This window comes from Triticum urartu, chromosome 4A, assembly GCF_056163025.1.
Source record: "Triticum urartu cultivar PI428250 chromosome 4A, HENAU_Tu73, whole genome shotgun sequence".
Lineage (NCBI taxonomy): Eukaryota > Viridiplantae > Streptophyta > Magnoliopsida > Poales > Poaceae > Triticum > Triticum urartu.
Window position 1 is genome coordinate 559694985 of NC_141876.1, and position 20978 is coordinate 559715962.

Sequence of the window (20978 nt, forward strand, 5' to 3'; positions counted from 1 at the left end):
ACCTTGAGAGCCCATACCATGCGCTACTCGGCCGACCCGCCTTGGCCAAGTTCATGGCGGTCCCCCACTATGCCTACCTCAAAATGAAGATGCCCAGTTCCAGGGGAATTCTGGCTGTAGCTGGCGACCACCGGAAGTGGTCTGCCTGTGCGGCTGAGAGCAGTCGGCTAGCCGAGTCCCTGGTGATCGCAGCCGAGAAGCGGCTCCTGGAGCGGGTTGTGGCGATGGCCGGCAAGCAGCCTGAGGTGTCGCCCAACCCAAAGGAGTCGGAGGCTGAGGGTTCGTTCAAACCAGCCAAAGAGACAAAGAAGATACCCTTGGATCCGGAGCACCTGGAGAGGTACGCTGTCGTAGGGGCAAACCTCGAAAGCAAATAGGAAGGCGAGCTCGTCGATTTCCTCCGTGAGAATCGGGACATCTTCGCATGGTCCCCCAAAGACATGCCAGGTGTACCGACGGAATTCGCCGAGCACAAGTTACATGTACGATCTGATGCAAAGCCGGTCAGGCAGCCCCTGTGCCGCCTATCAGAAGAGAAGAGAAGAGTTGTCGGAGAAGAGATAGCCCGACTCCTAGCAGCCGTCTTCATTATGGAAGTATTCTTTCCAGAATGGCTAGCAAATCCAATCCTGGTACTGAAGAAGAACAAGTAGTGGAGAATGTGTATTGACTACACGAGCCTCAACAAGGCCTGCCCCAAGGACCCATTTGCTCTACCAAGAATTGATCAGGTGATAGACTCCACAGCCGGATGGGAGCTGTTGAGTGTTTTGGATGCATACTCAGGATATCACCAGATCAAGCTGAATCCGGCTGATAGACTGAAGACCACCTTCATCACGCCATTTGGAGCCTTCTGCTACCTCACCATGACGTTCGGCTTCAGGAATGCCGGCGCCACCTTTCAGCGTTGCATGCAGAAGTGCCTCCTCAAGCAGCTCGGCAGGAACGCCCACGTCTACGTGGACAACGTGGTGGTGAAGACAGAAAAGCGTGGAACACTGCTGGAAGACCTCAAGGAGACCTTTGAGAACCTGCGCCGATTCCAGATCAAGCTCAACCCCGAGAAGTGTGTCTTCGGAGTACCAGCCGGCCAGCTCCTTGGCTTCCTGGTCTCTGAACGCGGCATCTAATGCAACCCTGTAAAGATCAAGGCCATTGAGAGAATGGAGGTACCCAGCCGACTGCTGGATGTGCAAAAATTCACTGGCTGCTTGGCGTCCATCAGCCGATTCATCAGTCGTCTAGGCGAGAAAGCTCTCCCCTTATACCAACTCATGAAGAAGACCACTTTTTTCGAGTGCAACCACAAGGCGGACGAAGCTTTTCTCCAGTTGAAAAAGATGCTGACTACTCCACCCGTTCTGGCGGCTCCGACTCCTAAGGAACCTATGCTCCTGTACATCGCCGCCACCAGCCGGGTAGTCAGCACGGTCATTGTAGTGGAACGCAAGGAGGAAGGCAAGGCACTACCTGTCCAGAGACCAGTATATTACCTGAGCGAAGTACTGTCGACTTCCAAGCAGAACTACCCCCACTACCAGAAGATGTGCTATGGCATACACTTTACCGCCAAGAAATTGAAGCCTTACTTTCAAGAGCATCCAATCACTGTGGTCTGCACGGCCCCACTTGCCGAGATCATCGGAAGCCGAGATGCTTCTGGCCGAGTGGCCAAGTGGGCCATAGAGCTGGCTCCTTACACCATCCACTACCAGCCCCGCACCGCCATCAAGTCACAAGCACTGGCCGACTTTCTCATCGACTGGGCCGAGGCCCAGTACCTGCCTCTAGCGCCCGACTCCACCCATTGGCGTATGCATTTCGACGGTTCCAAGATGCGCACTGGCTTGGGAGCCGGCGTCGTCCTCACTTCCCCTAAAGGCGACAAGCTCAAATACGCACTGCAAATCCATTTTGCTACCTCCAACAACGTCGCCGAGTACGAGGCGCTCATTCACGGGCTCCGGCTTGCCGAAGAAGTCGGCATTCGCCGGATCCTGTGTTATGGCGACTCGGACTTAGTGGTCCAACAGTCATCTGGCGACTGGGACGCCAAAGATGCGAACATGGCGAGTTACCGTTTATTTGTGCAGCAACTCAGCGGGTATTTTGAGGGGTGCGAGTTCCTCCATGTGCCAAGAAACGACAACGACCAAGCAGACGCCTTGGCACGAATCGGTTCTACCCACCAAGCGATACCATCCGGCGTGGCCCTTCAGCGCCTCCTCAAGCCGTCTGTCAAGCCTTCACCAGAATCAGACTCCATCTTCGTGCCGGCTCCTCCTGAAGAAGTCGGATCCGACTCCAGAGCCCCAGCAGATGGTACGAGGATTTTGGCAGATGGCTCCAAAGGCGCCACAGCCGAAGCCGGTCCAGGGACTGCAGTACCCGGCCCGGGGACTGCGGCAGCAGACTCGAAGACTCCAGAACTCGGCCCAAGAACCGCGCCAGTCAGCCTGGGGACTTCATTAACCCAGCAAGCGGTTGTTGATTCCAACCCACCACCTCCTAGCCCAACCGCCCTCGTCCAAATCGCAGTTCTGGCAGTCGAAGAAATAGCAGCACCCTCATGGGCCCAGCCCATCCTCAAATTCTTGGTGAGCAAAGAGCTGCCGACTGATGAGACCTCAGCTCGGCAAGTACAACGCCGAGCGGCAGCCTACACCATAGTCAACAAAGAGCTGGTCAGGCGCAGCGTAATTGGTGTTTACCAGCGCTGCGTAGAGCCAGAGCAAGGCCAAGCAATTCTCAAAGACATCCATCAAGGCGAGTGCGGCCACCATGCGGCTTCAAGAGCACTTGTCGCCAAAGCCTTTCGACACGGTTTCTTCTGGCCGACTGCCTTAGAAAAGGCCAAGGAATTGGTCCCAAAATGCAAAGGGTGCCAGAAGTTCAGCTCCAAGCCGCACCAGCTGGCTTCTGCACTCAAGACCATCCCCATTGCCTGGCCTTTCACAGTTTGGGGTCTAGACATGGTGGGACCATTCAAGATGGCACGAGGTGGCCTAACTCACTTACTTGTCGCAGTGGACAAGGTCACCAAGTGGATAGAAGCGAAGCCAATCAAGAAACTGAACGGTCCGACTGCCGTGACTTTCATCTCCGATATCACAATTCGGTACGGAATACCACACAGCATCATCACCGACAATGGCACAAATTTTGCCAAAGGCGCCTTGGCCCGTTTTTGCGCAACACAGGGCATCCGACTGGACCTAGCATTCGTCGCCCATCCTCAGTCAAACGGCCAGGTGGAGCGAGCAAACGGCCTCATCCTGTCTGGCATCAAGCCCCGGCTGATCGAGCCTCTGGAGCGCTCGGCTGGCTGCTGGCTCGACGAGCTGCCAGCCGTCCTCTGGAGTCTGCGCACGACTCCAAACAAGGAACCAGCTTCATGCCTTTCTTCCTTGTCTACGGTGCCGAAGCCGTCATCCCAACGGACATAGAGTTCGACACCCCACGAGTCACCATGTACACCGAGGAGGAAGCAGAAAAGCACGACAAGACGGCGTCGATCTGCTGGAAGAGGGCCGGCTGTTGGCACTCAGCCGGTCCAGCATCTATCAGCAGAGCCTGCGCCGATACCACAACAGGAAGGTTAAGCCAAGATCTTTCCAAGAAGGCGACCTTGTGCTCCGGCTGATCCAGCGAACAGCCGGCCAGCACAAGCTGTCGACGCCTTGGGAAGGCCCTTTCATCATCAGCAAAGTGTTGGGCAACGACTCCTACTACTTGATTGACGCTCAAAAGCCCCGAGCACGCAAGAGGGACGACTCCGGCAAGGAGACAGAACGGCCATGGAATGCAAATCTCCTCCGAAGATTTTACAGTTGATGCAGTATGTACCACGCCACCTTTTGTATTTAAGTACCAAGACTTCGAGCCCCCCAAGACGAGCTCGGGGACTGCCCTCTTTTGTCCGTATGATACAAATTATGCCTACAAGTATGTTACTCTTTGCTATGCCGCTTGGCACTGGGCTCGACAAGTCAGCTCGGGGACTTGCCGCCTTGCACTATGAAATCCTTCCTGCAGCCGGACAAGTAGTGCGTAACGCCTAAACCGTCTCCTGTCAGAAGCCGCAGCTCGTAGAGCGATTGTACGGTGGGCAGGAGTAAGGTAGAATGGGCGTTCGCATGAAAAATGGCTAAGGACTCAAAGCATAAAACATAGCTCAAGACGGCTTCCAGCCTTTTTTCGCAAACCGACTCTTGAATAGTCGGATTGCCGCCTTCTATTCAACTTGCTCAAAAACTCTTAAAAACGGCTAAGTACTTGCCTTCCCAATGTAGCCAAGCATTTGATCCAACGGCAGTCCGCAGAGCGGCTGTCCGATTGGTAAAGCAGGCAATTAAGGGAAAGCGGCAAAGGAAAAAAAGCCAAAAGAACAATGAGCAAGAAAAGATAGAATTTGGATAAATATTTACATAACTTAGGCCCTTGGCCGAATCTTCGAGCAGAAGTTCAAAATACACCCCACGTGTGGAATTGTGCAAATTAACAAGTTCTTCAAAGACTACTAAAGCAGATAAAATAAAGATAAGGCGGCAGCTTAGGAAGCAGCAGACGGATTCGGAGGGTCGGAGGAGGCGGCAGCGTCAGGCGTTGGGGCGGTCGGCTGGGCAGTTTCGGCTTGATCGCCTCCGGCGGCAGTCGGCTCGGTCGCACGCGGCTCGTTGCTGGAGGCGCGGTCGAGCTGAGGCTGGCCGTCCGTTTCGTCTTCTAGCACTTCCGTCTCACCTCCGTCCTCCGCCTCGCCTTCCTCCTCGACGCTGGAGCCGATCACCTCCGCCGAGTCCTCGCCGTAGTCTGGGTTCATCCCAAACCACTCCGGCAGTACCTCCTCGCTGTCTTCAGACCACTCGGGGACGAAGATGTTGGTGTCGGTATACTCAATGATCGTCGTGGCATGCTTGACAAGGGCGTCTTCCGCGGCTACCAGCTCCGGCTGGGCCTCTGACCGGAGGGTGGCCAGCCGGTCTAGATCCAGCCCCGGATACCACGCCTTGACGAACTCCAAGGCCCGGCGCGCTCCAGCTCAGGCCGAGGAACCCTTCCAGGCCTCAAGACGACCAGCCGCGACCTCTAGCCAGTTGGCAGTCAGGCTGGGGGTGCGCGTAGCCTGCATGTCTGGCCATAGGGCGGCAACCGCCTGGGCGCCGACACGTTGAAGCCGGCGCAGCATCCGGTGAGTCAGCCAAAGGCGAGCCTCAATGCTCAGGATATGCTCATCAAGGGTTCGGGGGGCGTCGGCGGAGATCTCTGCACCTTCCGCTCTCCGACCTTCACGGTCAGCCTCGATGGCTTGGATGGCGGCCTGCGAGTGCCCAGGGAAGAAGTCTGCCAAGACGGAAGAAACGAAGAAGCAAGTCAAAAACCAGGAGTCGGCACGACTTATAATCGGCAGCTCGAAGAAAGAAAGTAAAGAAACTCACCATCAACGATGTCTTCAATCTCATGGAAGCCGGAGGCCAACATCGCCTCCTTGTCAGTCCAAGAGGAGCGCTCGCTCGCGAACTCGGCTAGGAGGGCGGTTTTCGCTTCCTCCGCCTCCTTCTGCGTCTTCGCAAGCAGCCCCATCTGCTCTGCCAATTGAGTGGCCAGCAGATCGCGCTCTATGGCGAGCTTGATGCACTCCTCCCCCTTGGCGCGCAACGCGGAGTTGGCGTCGCTCAGCTACTGTTGAAGAACAGCGTTGGCTTCTGAAGAGAAGGAAGAAAGAAGGCGTTAAGTCATCAATAAAGAAGGTCGCCGGGGAGATCCGGCCCGACTGCTCAGCAGTCGGCCCGAATCTCGGGGACTACAGCCCACGGGTGCGCCAGCGCGCCCCCCAAAGAAGAAAAAAGGACTTACTCCGGCTCTCCGACAAGTCGGCGGTCCGCTTGCCCAGCTCTTCAACGTTATGGTTGAAGGCAGTAACGCGGAGGTTGTGGTAGTCCTGCGACAAGTGTTTCAGACGAAAGTTAGTACCCGGAGCTCACCAATTGGAGTTCCGGGCCGCCTGCGCAGCAGCCGTCCCGAAACTCGGGGACTACACCCAGTGGGTGCGCTGGCGCCCCCCCACAGAGAGGAACAAGAAAACAAGGACCAAAGAAAAAACATACCCGGACGGCTGCCCGCGATGCCAGGTACGCCTTGGTGCAGTTATGGAGGGCGTCGCCCTCAGCTCGAAGCTTCGCCTGGACGTCCAGAAGCGCCTGGTTCAGCGGCCCTGTGCCGCCTCCTTGCACCCACCGAATGGGCGCGGCGCTCGTCGCTTCGGCGTCTGGGATCGCCGAGCTGGCGGTGCCGGCCTCCAGGGGGCGGGGCGCCGAAGTCGCCTTCTCCAGATGGCGGAGCGTTGACGAGCCGACTTGGAGGAGTAACCTCGCCACGGCCTCATCTTCGGTCGGCGGCACCAGAGGGTCCGCTGGCTGTTTGCCCTGCGCACTCCCAGACGGCGGCGGAGGCGGCGGCAGAATGATCACGTCCGGCGTAGAGGAGTCGACGCCTTCCTTCTCCATGATGGGGTTCTCGCGGCCGGCTTCCCCAGTCTGCCCCGTGAACTCTGGAGGTGGCGGCGCAGAGTTCAGCGGGGTAACAAGCACCGCCGATTGGCGGCGCACGGCCTCCTCAGCCTGCCGCTTCGTCGCGGCGGCGGCTTCGGCCTCCGCCAGTTTCTTCTTGGCGGAGGCCTCCGCCTTATCGGCCTCCGCTTTCTCCAAGCGGGCGGCCTCTTCCTCGTTGCGCTTCTCCTGCGCATTCCGCTCCATCGCCTCCCGGAGGTCAGCAGTAGGGTCAATCCGCCGAGTGGTGGCGGACGTCTCCGCTGACCCCATGACGGAGGCGGCGGCAACCCTCTCAAGAGTAAGGGGAGCCCTGAAGCAAGGGAAGCAAGCAAAAGACTCAGACAAAGCTACAGAGAAAGAATAAAGCGTTAAGATGGAATACTCACGCGGAGACCAGTGGCGGCTTCTTCACTTCCTTACAGAAGCGGATGGCCTTCGCAGCCGCCTCGTCCCGCCGGGTCGCCGCAGCCAAACCCTTGGGCTTCTTCGGCCGACTGTCGAACAAGGTCGGCACGGCCCTACGCTTCTTCCCGCCGCCTGGAGCACCCGGCACGGCAGAAGAGCCTACGCCAGGCTGGCTGGCTCCTGGCCATTGGCGGGGAGCGACTTCTCCCTCGGCCTCGTCGTCAGGCCAGTCGGCAAAAGTGGTCGAAGGCCTGGAGCTGCCTGCTGCTCCTCCTCCTCCCTCCGCGTCGTCTTCCAAAGCCGCCGCTCCCAGATCAGGGTTGTCGACGTCGCTCTCTGCCCGGTCGGCAAGGAACTCGCGGGCCGGCCCCGAGGTGCCGGCTGGTGGATGGAGGAGGGGATTCTGTGAAGGAAATATGCCCTAGAGGCAATAATAATGTTATTATTTTATTTCCTTATATCATGATAAATGTTTATTATTCATGCTAGAATTGTATTATCCGGAAACATAATACTTGTGTGAATACATAGACAAACCAAACGTCACTAGTATGCCTCTACTTGACTAGCTCATTAATCAAAGATGGTTATGTTTCCTAACCATAGACATGTGTTGTCATTTGATTAACGGGATCACATTATTAGGAGAATGATGTGATTGACATGACCCATTCCATTAGCTTAGCACCCGATCGTTTAGTATGTTGCTATTGCTTTCTTCATGACTTATACATGTTCCTATGACTATGAGATTATGCAACTCCCGTTTTGCCGGAGGAACACTTTGTGTGCTACCAAACGTCACAATGTAACTGGGTGATTATAAAGGAGCTCTACAGGTGTCTCCAAAGGTACATGTTGGGTTCGCGTATTTCGAGATTAGGATTTGTCACTCCGATTGTCGGAGAGGTATCTCTGGGCCCTCTCGGTAATGCACATCACATAAGCCTTGCAAGCATTGCAACTAATGAGTTAGTTGCGAGATGATGTATTACGAAATGAGTAAAGAGACTTGCCGGTAACGAGATTGAACTAGGTATTGAGATACCAACGATCGAATCTCGGGCAAGTAACATACCGATGACAAAGGGAACAACGTATGTTGTTATGCGGTCTGACCGATAAAGATCATTGTAGAATATGTAGAGCCAATATGAGCATCCAGGTTCCGCTATTGGTTATTGACCGGAGACGTGTCTCGGTCATGTCTACATTGTTCTCGAACAAGTAGGGTCCGCACGCTTAAGGTTTCGATGACAGTTATATTATGAGTTTATGAGTTTTGATGTACCGAAGTTAGTTCGGAGTCCCGGATGTGATCACAGAAATAACGAGGAGTCTTGAAATGGTCGAGACATAAAGATTGATATATTGGACGGCTATATTCAGACACCGGAAGTGTTCCGGGTGATTTCGGAGAAAACCGGAGAGCCAGAGGGTTACTGGAACCCCCCGGGGAGAAGTAATGGGCCATATGGGCTTTAGTGGAGAGAGAGAGGGGCAGCCAAAGGTGGGCCGTGCGCCTCCTCCCCCCTGGTCCGAATTGGACTAGGAGAGGGGGGGCGGCGGCCCCCTTTCCTTCTCCCTCCCCACTTCTTTCCCCCTCCTAGTAGGAGTCCTACTCCTACTAGGAGGAGGACTCCTCCTTGGCGCGCCATAGGGGCCGGCCGGCCTCCTCCCCTTGATCCTTTATATACGGGGGCAGGGGGGCACCCCTAGACACATAAGTTGATCCACGTGATCATATTCTTAATCGTGTGCGGTGCCCCCTTCCACTATAATCCACGATAATATTGTAGTGGTTCTTAGGCGAAGCTCTGCGGTGGTAGTACATCAAGATCATCACCACGCCGTTGTGCTGATGGAACTCTTCCCCGACACTTTGCTGGATCGGAGTCCGGGGATCGTCATCGAGCTGAACGTGTGCTAGAACTCGGAGGTGTCGTAGTTTCGGTGCTTGATCGGTCGGGCCGTGAAGACGTACGACTACATCAACCGCGTTGTCATAACGCTTCCGCTGTCGGTCTACAAGGGTACGTAGATCACACTCTCCCCTCTCGTTGCTATGCATCACCATGATCTTGCGTGTGCGTAGGAATTTTTTTTGAAATTACTACGTTCCCCAACAGTGGCATCCGAGCCTAGGTTTTATGTGTTGATGTTATATGCACGAGTAGAACACAAGTGAGTTGTGGGTGATATAAGTCATACTTCTTACCAGCATGTCATACTTTGGTTCGGCGGTATTGTTGGACGAAGCGGCCCGGACCGACCTTACGCGAGACCGGTTCTCCCGACGTGCTTTGCACAAAGGTGGCTAGCGGGTGACAGTTTCTCCAACTTTAGTTGAACCGAGTTTGGCTACGCCCGGTCCTTACGAAGGTTAAAACAGCACCAACTTGACAAACTATCGTTGCGGTTTTGATGCGTAGGTAAGATTGGTTCTTCTTAAGCCCGTAGCAGCCACGTAAAACTTGCAACAACAAAGTAGAGGACGTCTAACTTGTTTTTGCAGGGCATGTTGTGATGTGATATGGTCAAGACAGGATGCTAAATTTTATTGTATGAGATGATCATGTTTTGTAACCAAGTTATCGGCAACTGGCAGGAGCCATATGGTTGTCGCTTTATTGTATGCAATGCAATTGCGCTGTAATGCTTTACTTTATCACTAAACGGTAGCGATAGTCATGGAAGCATAAGATTGGCGAGACGACAACGATGCTACGATGGTGATCAAGGTGTCGCGCCGGTGACGATGGTAATCACGACGGTGCTTCGAAGATGGAGATCACAAGCACAAGATGATGATGGCCATATCATATCACTTATATTGATTGCATGTGATGTTTATCTTTTATGCATCTTATCTTGCATTGATTGACGGTAGCATTTTAAGATGATCTCTCACTAATTATCAAGAAGCGTTCTCCCTGAGTATGCACCGTTGCGAAAGTTCTTCGTGCTGAGACACCATGTGATGATCGGGTGTGATAGGCTCTATGTTCAAATACAACGGGTGCAAAACAGTTGCACACGCAGAATACTCAGGTTATACTTGACGAGCCAAGCATATACAGATATGGCCTCGGAACACAGAGACCGAAAGGTCGAGCGTGAATCATATAGTAGATATGATCAACATAGCTATGTTCACCAATGAAACTACTCCATCTCACGTGATGATCGGACATGGTTTAGTTGATTTGGATCACGTAATCACTTAGAGGATTAGAGGGATGTCTATCTAAGTGGGAGTTCTTAAGTAATATGATTAATTGAACCTAAATTTATCATGAACTTAGTACCTGATAGTATCTTGCTTGTTTATGTTTGATTGTAGATAGATGGCCCGTGCTGTTGTTCCGTTGAATTTTAATGCGTTCCTTGAGAAAGCAAAGCTGAAAGATGATGGTAGCAATTACACGAACTGGGTCCGTAACTTGAGGATTATCCTCATTGCTGCACAGAAGAATTACATCCTGGAAGCACCGCTGGGTGCCAGGCCTGCTGCTGGAGCAACACCAGATGTTATGAACGTCTGGCAGAGCAAAGCTCATGACTACTCGATAGTTCAGTGTGCCATGCTTTACGGCTTAGAATCGGGAACGACGTTTTAAACGTCATGGAGCATATGAGATGTTCCAGGAGTTGAAGTTAATATTTCAAGCAAATGCCCGGATTGAGAGATATGAAGTCTCCAATAAGTTCTATAGCTGCAAGATGGAGGAGAATAGTTCTGTCAGTGAGCATATACTCAAAATGTCTGGATATAATAATCACTTGATTCAATTGGGAGTTAATCTTCCAGATGATTGCGTCATTGACAGAATTCTCCAATTACTACCACCAAGCTACAAGAGCTTCGTGATGAACTATAATATGCAAGGGATGAATAAGACTATTCCCGAGCTCTTCGCAATGCTGAAAGCTACGGAGGTAGAAATCAAGAAGGAGCATCAAGTGTTGATGGTCAACAAGACCACTAGTTTCAAGAAAAAGGGCAAAGGGAAGAAGAAGGGGAACTTCAAAAAGAACAACAAGCAAGTTGCTACTCAAGAGAAGAAACGCAAACCTGGACCTAAGCCTGAAACTGAGTGCTTCTACTGCAAGTAGACTGGTCACTGGAAGCGGAACTGCCCCAAGTATTTGGCGGATAAGAAGGATGGCAAGGTGAACAAAGGTATATGTGATATACATGTTATTGATGTGTACCTTACTAATGCTCGCAGTAGCACCTGGGTATTTGATACTAGTTCTATTGCTAATATTTGCAACTCAAAACAGGGACTACGGATTAAGCGAAGATTGGCTAAGGACGAGGTGACAATGCACGTGGGAAATGGTTCCAAAGTCGATGTGATCGCAGTCGGCACGCTACCTCTACATCTACCTTCGGGATTAGTATTAGACCTAAATAATTGTTATTTGGTGCCAGCGTTAAGCATGAACATTATATCTGGATCTTGTTTGATGCGAGACGGTTATTCATTTAAATCAGAGAATAATGGTTGTTCTATTTATATGAGTAATATCTTTTATGGTCATGCACCCTTAAAGAGTGGTCTATTCTTATTAAATCTCGATAGTAGTGACACACATATTCATAGTGTTGAATCCAAAAGATGCAGAGTTGATAATGATAGTGCAATTTATTTGTGGCACTGCCGTTTGGGTCATATCGGTGTAAAGCGCATGAAGAAACTCCATACTGATGGGCTTTTGGAACCACTTGATTATGAATCACTTGGTACTTGCGAACCGTGCCTTATGGGTAAGATGACAAAAACACCGTTCTCCGGTAATATGGAGAGAGTAACAGATTTGTTGGAAATCATACATACAGATGTATGTGGTCCGATGAATGTTGAGGCTCGTGGCGGATATCGTTATTTTCTCACCTTCACAGATGACTTAAGCAGATATGGGTATATCTACTTGATGAAACATAAGTCTGAAACATTTGAAAAGTTCAAAGAATTTCAGAGTGAAGTTGAAAATCATCGTAACAAGAAAATAAAATTCCTACGATCTGATCGTGGAGGAGAATATTTGAGTTACGAGTTTGGTGTACATTTGAAACAATGTGGAATACTTTCGCAACTCACGCCACCCGAAACACCACAGCGTAATGGTGTGTCCGAACGTCGTAATCGTACTTTACTAGATATGGTGCGATCTATGATGTCTCTTACTGATTTACCGCTATCGTTTTGGGGATATGCTCTAGAGACGGCCGCATTCACGTTAAATAGGGCACCATCAAAATCCGTTGAGACGACGCCTTATGAACTGTGGTTTGGCAAGAAACCAAAGTTGTCGTTTCTGAAAGTTTGGGGCTGCGATGCTTATGTGAAAAAGCTTCAACCTGATAAGCTCGAACCCAAATCGGAGAAATGTGTCTTCATAGGATATCCAAAGGAAACTATTGGATACACCTTCTATCACAGATCCGAAGGCAAGACTTTTGTTGCTAAATTCGGAAACTTCCTGGAGAAGGAGTTTCTCTCGAAAGAAGTGAGTGGGAGGAAAGTAGAACTTGACGAGGTAACTGAACCTGCTCCCTTATTGGAAAGTAGTACATCACAGAAACCTGTTTCTGTGACACCTACACCAATTAGTGAGGAAGCTAATGATAATGATCATGAAACTTCAGAACAAGTTACTACTGAACCTCGTAGATCAACCAGAGTAAGATCCGCGCCAGAGTGGTATGGTAATCTTGTTCTGGAAGTCATGCTACTAGATCATGATGAACCTACGAACTATGAAGAAGCGATGGTGAGCCCAGATTCCGCAAAATGGCTTGAAGCCATGAAATCTGAGATGGGATCCATGTATGAGAACAAAGTATGGACTTTGGTTGACTTGCCCAATGATCGGCAAGCAATTGAGAATAAATGGATCTTCAAGAAGAAGACTGACGCTGACGGTAATATTACTGTCTATAAAGCTTGACTTGTCGCAAAAGGTTTTTGGCAAGTTCAAGGGATTGACTACGATGAGACCTTCTCACCCGTAGCGATGCTTAAGCCTGTTCGAATCATGTTAGCAATTGCTGCATTTTATGATTATGAAATTTGGCAAATGGATGTCAAAACTGCATTCCTGAATGGATTTCTGCAAGAAGAATTGTATATGATGCAGCCGGAAGGTTTTGTCGATCCAAAGGGAGCTAACAAAGTGTGCAAGCTCCAGTGATCCATTTATGGACTGGTGCAAGCCTCTCGGAGTTGGAATAAATGCTTTGATAGTGTGATCAAAGCATTTGGTTTTATACGTACTTTTGGAGAAGCCTGTATTTACAAAAAAGTGAGTGGGAGCTCTGTAGCATTTCTGATATTATATGTAGATGACATATTACTAATCGGAAATGATATAGAATTTCTGGATAGCATAAAAGGATACTTGAATAAAAGTTTTTCAATGAAAGACCTCGGTGAAGCTACCTACATATTGGGCATCAAGATCTATAGAGACAGATTGAGACGCTTAATTGGAATTTCACAAAGCACATACGTTGACAAAGTTTTGAAAAAGTACAAAATGGATCAAGCAAAGAAAGGATTCTTGCCTGTGTTACAAGGTGTGAAATTGAGTAAGACTCAAAGTCCGACCAATGCAGAAGATAGAGAGAAAATGAAAGATGTTCCCTATGCTTCAGCCATAGGCTCTATCATGTATGCAATGCTGTGTACCAGACCTGATGTGTGTCTTGCTATAAGTCTAGAAGGGAGGTACCAAAGTAATCCAGGAGTGGATCACTGGACAACGGTCAAGAACATCCTGAAATACCTGAAAAGGACTAAGGATATGTTTCTCATATATGGAGCTGACAAAGAGCTCATCGTAAATGGTTACGTTGATGCAAGCTTTGACACTGATCCGGACGATTCTAAATCGCAAACCGGATACGTGTTTACATTAAACGGTGGAGCTGTTAGTTGGTGCAGTTCTAAACAAAGCGTTGTGGCGGGATCTACATGTGAAGCGGAGTACATAGCTGCTTCGGAAGCAGCAAACGAAGGAGTCTGGATGAAGGAATTCATATCCAATCTAGGTGTCATACCTAGTGCATCGGGTCCAATGAAAACCTTTTGTGACAATACTGGTGCAATTGCCTTGGCAAAGGAATCCAGATTTCACAAAAGAACCAAGCACATCAAGAGACGCTTCAATTCCATCCGGGATCTAGTCCAGGGGGGAGACATAGAGATTTGCAAGATACATACGGATCTAAATGTAGCAGACCTGTTGACTAAGCCTCTTCCACGAGCAAAACATGATCAGCACCAAAGCTCCATGGGTGTTAGAATCATTATTGTGTAATCTAGATTATTGACTCTAGTGCAAGTGGGAGACTGAAGGAAATATGCCCTAGAGGCAATAATAATGTTACTATTTTATTTCCTTATATCATGATAAATGTTTATTATTCATGCTAGAATTGTATTATCCGGAAAAATAATACTTGTGTGAATACATAGACAAACCAAACGTCACTAGTATGCCTCTACTTGACTAGCTCGTTAATCGAAGATGGTTATGTTTCCTAACCATAGACATGTGTTGTCATTTGATTAACGGGATCACATCATTAGGAGAATGATGTGATTGACATGACCCATTCCATTAGCTTAGCACCCGACCGTTTAGTATGTTGCTATTGCTTTCTTCATGACTTATACATGTTCCTACGACTATGAGATTATGCAACTCCCATTTACCGGAGGAACACTTTGTGTGCTACCAAACGTCACAATGTAACTGGGTGATTATAAAGGAGCTCTACAGGTGTCTCCAAAGGTGAATGTTGGGTTGGCATATTTCGAGATTAGGATTTGTCACTCCGATTGTTGGAGAGGTATCTCTGGGCCCTCTCGGTAATGCACATCACATAAGCCTTGCAAGCATTACAACTAATGAGTTAGTTGCAAGATGATGTATTACGAAACGAGTAAAGAGACTTGCCGATAACAAGATTGAACTAGGTATTGAGATACCGACCATCGAATCTCGGGCAAGTAACATACCGATGACAAAGGGAACAACGTATGTTGTTATGCGGTCTGACCGATAAAGATCTTCGTGGAATATGTAGGAGCCAATATGAGCATCCAGGTTCCGCTATTGGTTATTGACCGGAGATGTGTCTCGGTCATGTCTACATTGTTCTCAAACCCGTAGGGTCCGCACGCTTAAGGTTTCGATGACAGTTATATTATGAGTTTATGAGTTTTGATGTACCGAAGTTAGTTCGGAGTCCCGGATGTGATCACGGACATGACAAGGAGTCTCGAAATGGTCGAGACATAAAGATTGATATATTGGACGGCTATATTCGGATACCGGAAGTGTTCCGGGTGATTTCGGAGAAAACCGGAGAGCCGGAGGGTTACCGGAACCCCCCCCCCCCCCCCCGAGAGAAGTAATGGGCCATATGGGCTTTAGTGGAGAGAGAGGGGCAGCCAAAGGTGGGCCGCGCGCCTCCTCCCCCCTGGTCCGAATTGGACTAGGAGAGGGGGGGCGGCGGCCCCCTTTCCTTCTCCCTCCCCACTTCTTTCCCCCTCCTAGTAGGAGTCCTACTCCTACTAGGAGGAGGACTCCTCCTTGGCGCGCCATAGGGGCCGGCCGGCCTCCTCCCCTTGATCCTTTATATACGGGGGCAGGGGGGCACCCCTAGACACACAAGTTGATCCACGTGATCATATTCTTAACCGTGTGCGGTGCCCCCTTCCACTATAATCCACGATAATATTGTAGCGCTGCTTAGGCGAAGCTCTGCGACGGTAGTACATCAAGATCGTCACCACACCGTCGTGCTGACGGAACTCTTCCCCGACACTTTGCTGGATTGGAGTCCGGGGATCGTCATCGAGCTGAATGTGTGCTAGAACTCGGAGGTGCCGTAGTTTCGGTGCTTGATCGGTCGGGCCGTGAAGACGTACGACTACATCAACCGCGTTGTCATAACGCTTCCGCTGTCGGTCTACAAGGGTACGTAGATCACACTCTCCCCTCTCGTTGCTATGCATCACCATGATCTTGCGTGTGCGTAGGAATGTTTTTTGAAATTACTATGTTCCCCAATATTCTGACCAAGGCCGACTGGTCAGGTCGCACAAAACAGACTCGGCAAGAAAGAAGACAATCCAAAGAAAGAAAAGGCAACTCACTTCGGGCGGGGGGGTTGGCGCGGGAGTACGGCTCCTTGCCGAACCGCCAATCCTCCAGGAGCTTGCTGTCCGAGAGGTAGTTCACCATGTAGGCCACCTCCTCGTGAGGCATGTCCTTGGTGCACATCCGACTCGGGTCACGGTGCCCGCTCATTTGGCATATCATGTGGGGGCGACCTTGGAGCGGGAGAACTCGGTGCGCCACGAAGGCGGCCAGCAGGTCTGGACCAGTCAAGCCCTCCGACTGCGTCAGCACTCGGAGTCGCGTGACGGCACCGGCTCCCGCAGGCGTCAGCGACTTGGCCCGGTACGACCAGTTGGGCAGTCTCCCAGCCGGCGGGCCGGCTACGAAAGCCGGCAGGTTGACCCAGTCGCCCCTCGCGGAGACGCTCCTGACGTAGAAGTACGAGCGCTGCCACATCTTCACCGACTTTATCAGCGAGATGGCGGGGAAGGGGTTGTCGGCCCCCGACCTTCGCACGGCGATGAAAGCGCCGCATTGAGCCGGCACGCCAGCAGCCTGGGTGCCGAGCTTGGAGAAGAAGAACTCCCCCCAGAGCTCGAGGGTGGGGAGGACTCCGAGGAAGCCTTCGCACAAGGCCATGAAGGCGGATAGCAGCACCATCGTGTTGGGCGTGAGGTGGTGCGGCTGGAGGCAGTAGAACTCTAGAAAAGAGCGGAAGAAGTTGCTCGCCGGCAGCCCCAACCCGCGCAGGCAGTGCGAGCGGAAGATGACCCGCTCGCCCTCCTGCGGCACGGGGGAAATCTCCCCCCTCGGCGCAAGACGCACCCACACGTAATCTTCGCCGGGGAGCCGACGAGTCTTGCGGAGAAACTCGATGTGGTCGTCGTGAACTTCTGAGCCATCCCAGGTGCCGGAGTGCACCGGGGGAGGCGCGGTGGCAGAAGAAGAACTCATCACGAGCTGATCGCCGCGGCGTTCGTCGAAGCTTGGGCGCGCGGCGGAGCAAAGAAGAAGAAGAAGGAGAAGAGCAAGGAGTAGTGAGAAGGAGGGACGCGTGTGCGCTGCCGCGCCCCCCTCTTTCCCCTACTTACAGCCTCATGGGCTGCGAAGCTGAGGGGGCGGTCGTGGGATTTACTGCGCCCACGACCCCACGACCCCCACATTTCCATGACAAGTTACTGTGCGCAGTAACTCCACGGGAATCCCAACCGTCCGCCTGGGCCACAGCGGATCTGCTCGGGTGCCGAGGCGTGGTAGTGGCGGGCCCCGCCTACGGGCCTGTCCCGTCGCACGCGTAGGCTGGCAGAATGGCCCGACCACGTGTTATCACATGACAGGCCTGGAACGGGCGGCAGCCTGGAGGCTTAGCCAGCATGCTACTTGGATCCCGCCGCGATGTTCGAAACATTATGCGAGTCAAAGTTGGGCGAGTCCGACTCCTTCTAGTCGGCCCAGTGGAAGTCAAGCAAGAACCATGTGTCAAGCACCTGGAAAGAGAAACTGCTGAGGCTTCTCGGTCGATCGTCCGCGGCGCCTCACCAGCTTCGGGGACTATTGTCGGAGAAATGGACCACGGGTAGGCCAACCCGAGCCCCAGAACCTTTCAAGACATCGGGGCAGGCTGCGCCCCTAAAGACCCCAGGACGAAGAGCCGCCTTCTAAGAAGTCGGCGGCAAGACGGCCGACTGCCCACTCGCGGCCGAGTCCCATGGACGACTTCAGGATAAGCCGACTCCTGACTGGCGACCTCCAGAGAAGCCGGCTTTGGGGAGTCGGCCCGTGACTCCAGCAAAAACCCATGTCCTCATCAAGAGGGACAGGACAGGGGAGTGGCTACAGTGAAGACTGCTCCCACCCCTCTCCAGAGGCAGGCATGCCTACAGTACACCGTACTCGCGGAGATCTCCGAGCGGCGTGGCACTGTTGCCATGCCAGCCATGCCATCAGCACTAGTGGACCGAATCCTGCGCCCCCGACGGCTTGTCCGTACGGCCTTGGGGCAGTAGGTCCCACCAGCCAGCGGGACCCCAGAAGATGGCAAGTGCACCACCAGTCGGACTCGTTGGGAGTCGGCCCCCGGGAGACGGCCAGCTCCTCCCCCGGGGCCCACGCGCCATTAATCAGATGTGACGGAGAGTGGCAATAGTGATCGCCCGCCAAGCGGCGGGGCTGTTGCCACGACTCCATGACGAAGCCCGCGTCATTAGAAGCACGGCTACAGTAATCAGCAGCCGGCAAGACCCGCCAGCGGCGGACGCGGCCTGTCGGCTCCGTACCTAGCTAGTCGGCGGGCCCCAGCAGTCAGTGGAGAAGACGGAGGGCAAAGGCACTGATGGCTGGGCCCGCGTCCAGCCAGATTACCATTGTACCCCTAGGGGGTAGGCCTATATAAACCCCCCAGGGCACCCATGCAAAGGGTTGGAACCCATTAGCTCTAGACCAGATCATATAGGAGGGAGAGAGCTAGCCTTGCCCTCTCCTACCTCTAGGAAATAGCTCAAGGAGCAATCGTGTAAACACTTTGCCATAGTGATCATGCGGAGACCCCGTAGAGCAGCAGTAGGGGTGTTATCTCCCCGGAGAGCCCTGAAGCTGGGTAAGATTCGCCGGTGTGCATGTCTATGCCTCATCCCGTTTCCAGGCACCGGCGACATTCTACTCTCCCCCACCATGATAGGCCATCCTTTGGCATATGTCGCACCCAACCCCCGACAATCTCGTTGGTTGGCAGCTCTCTGTTTACTAAGAAGTTGAGGATGGGCTAGGCCCATGATGGAGCTGTGACTTCTTCTATTGTCAGGACTGCCACTGTGATAGGGGTGGGTGGGCTGGGTGGTGAAGAGTTGGAGTCAGAGTCGGCCACCGCCTGTTGTGTTGATGCAGTCCCCGGGCCGCCTGCAGTAGCCCCCGGGCCGAGTTCCGAATTCCCCGGGCCGGGTGCGACTATGGCAGTCCTAGGGCCACCTGTTGGAGTCCCCGCGCCGCCTGCTTGGTTTCCCAAGTCGGATCCGACTTCGTCGGGGTCAGGCGGCACGAAGATGGAATCAGATTCTGGAGACAGCTTGATAGACGGCTTGAGGAGGCGGTGGAGAGAAACGCCGGCTGGTATAGCTTGCCGGGTGGATCCTACTCGTGGGGCATCTGCTTGCATGTTGTCGGCACATGGTACATGAAGGAACTCACATCCTTCAAAATATCCACTGATTTGCTGGACGAGGAAACGATAGCTCGCCATGTTTGCGTCCTTGGCGTCCCAGTCGCCAGATGACTGCTGGACCACCAAATCCGAGTCGCCATAGCACATGATCTTCTGGCTGGCTTGTAAAGACGACGTAGGCAGCATGCTCGTCGGGGTACTCGTCTTGAACTGCCCCGACCGCTAGTCGAGCAGCCGGCTGCGGAGGAGCCGGAGGCGGCTGACCAGCAGGCGGAGGTGGCGCCATCCCCTCACCCTAGGAGATCCGTGTGAGCCAGTGGCATTTTCGGGTTGTGTGGTTTGGAGGCTTTGCGCCACTGTGAAACTTGCAGGGGGCATCAAGTGCTTGCTCGTAGGAGAAAGCCGGCTGCCAAGCCGGCCTGCCGCCCTTTTGCTTCTTGGGTGCGGGCCGCCCTTCGGGTTGTTCGTCTACGACTGTGGCCACCTGCCGACTGGTGGAAGGCGGCAGGGGAGCCTTGCGCTTGTGGTCGTTCTGGTACGGGCATCGGCTGGACTCTCCAGCCGGTGTCTTGGGACTTCGAGCGAGCACCTTCCCGGAGGCGTCTACTTGGAGCTCGGTCTTCATTGAGGAATCGGCCGTGGCGTATTTATCAGCTATGATCAGCAGCTCGTCAAGCGTAGTCGGCTCGTCGTAGAGGAGTCGGTGCTTGAGGAGGGTGCCTTCTCGGCACCCGGCGATGAAGTACTCTATAGCTTGAACCTCATGTACTCCCTCGCAGGAATTGCGGAGCTCGGCCCAACGCATGAGGTAGTCGCGAGTCGATTCGTTGGGTCCTTGGACACACAAGAGAGCTGTCGGGGCTTGGGAGCCCGCTTGTAGGTGCTGGTGAAGTTACGGATGAAGGCTTCAGTGAAGTCTAGCCAGCTGTTGACGCTGTAAGGTTTGAGGCTGTTAAGCCAGGTGCGCGCCGTGCCTTGGAGCATGAGGGGCACATATTTTACGGCAACACGCCTGTTGCCGTTCGCGATGCTAACCGCGATGGAGTAGTCGATCAACCAATCCTCCGGCTTCACGAAACCATTGTACTTGGGCGTGTCTCTTGGGAGCGAGAACCCTTTGGGGAAGGGCTCATCGCGGATGCGGGGGCCGAAGCAAGGCGGGCCGACATCATCTTCTTCTTCCAGGGCCAGGGATCGCGCAAGGCGGTCGATCCGGTGGCGGGCATCATTCTCGCCGACTCCTTCACGGTGACCCAGCCGGCCGCTGAGAGTCGGATGCGTGACAGGCGGCGGGGTAGGGTATGTTTCCCCACGAGGCAGAGGAGGAGGGGGGTTGCCCTGCCACTCCATGGCTCGAGGGCGGCCCTCTGCGTCACGCTCGATGGAGATTCGAGTCTGGCTGCGGCTGGCAGCCGGCTCCTTTTCTTTTCTTGCGCGGGTGTTTCCCGCGGTCGGTGTTCGGGACGTCGCGCCGTGCTCTCGGCGCGGGGGGGGGGGGCTCTCAGCGCAGATGCCGGCTTCATGCCGCTCCGTGGCCACGTCGATAAGTTGCTGGATGCGCCTGGTCATGTAGGGGAGCTCATCAGGCCCCAGCCCATTCAATTCGGCTGCGGCCGCCTGGGCGGCGCGCAGGTTCTCGAGAGGCGTGGCATAGACTGGGCGGTCTGCTCCCAGCATGTCAGCGATAGCCGCGCCGTGTTTCTTGATGATGCCGACGCGGCTCG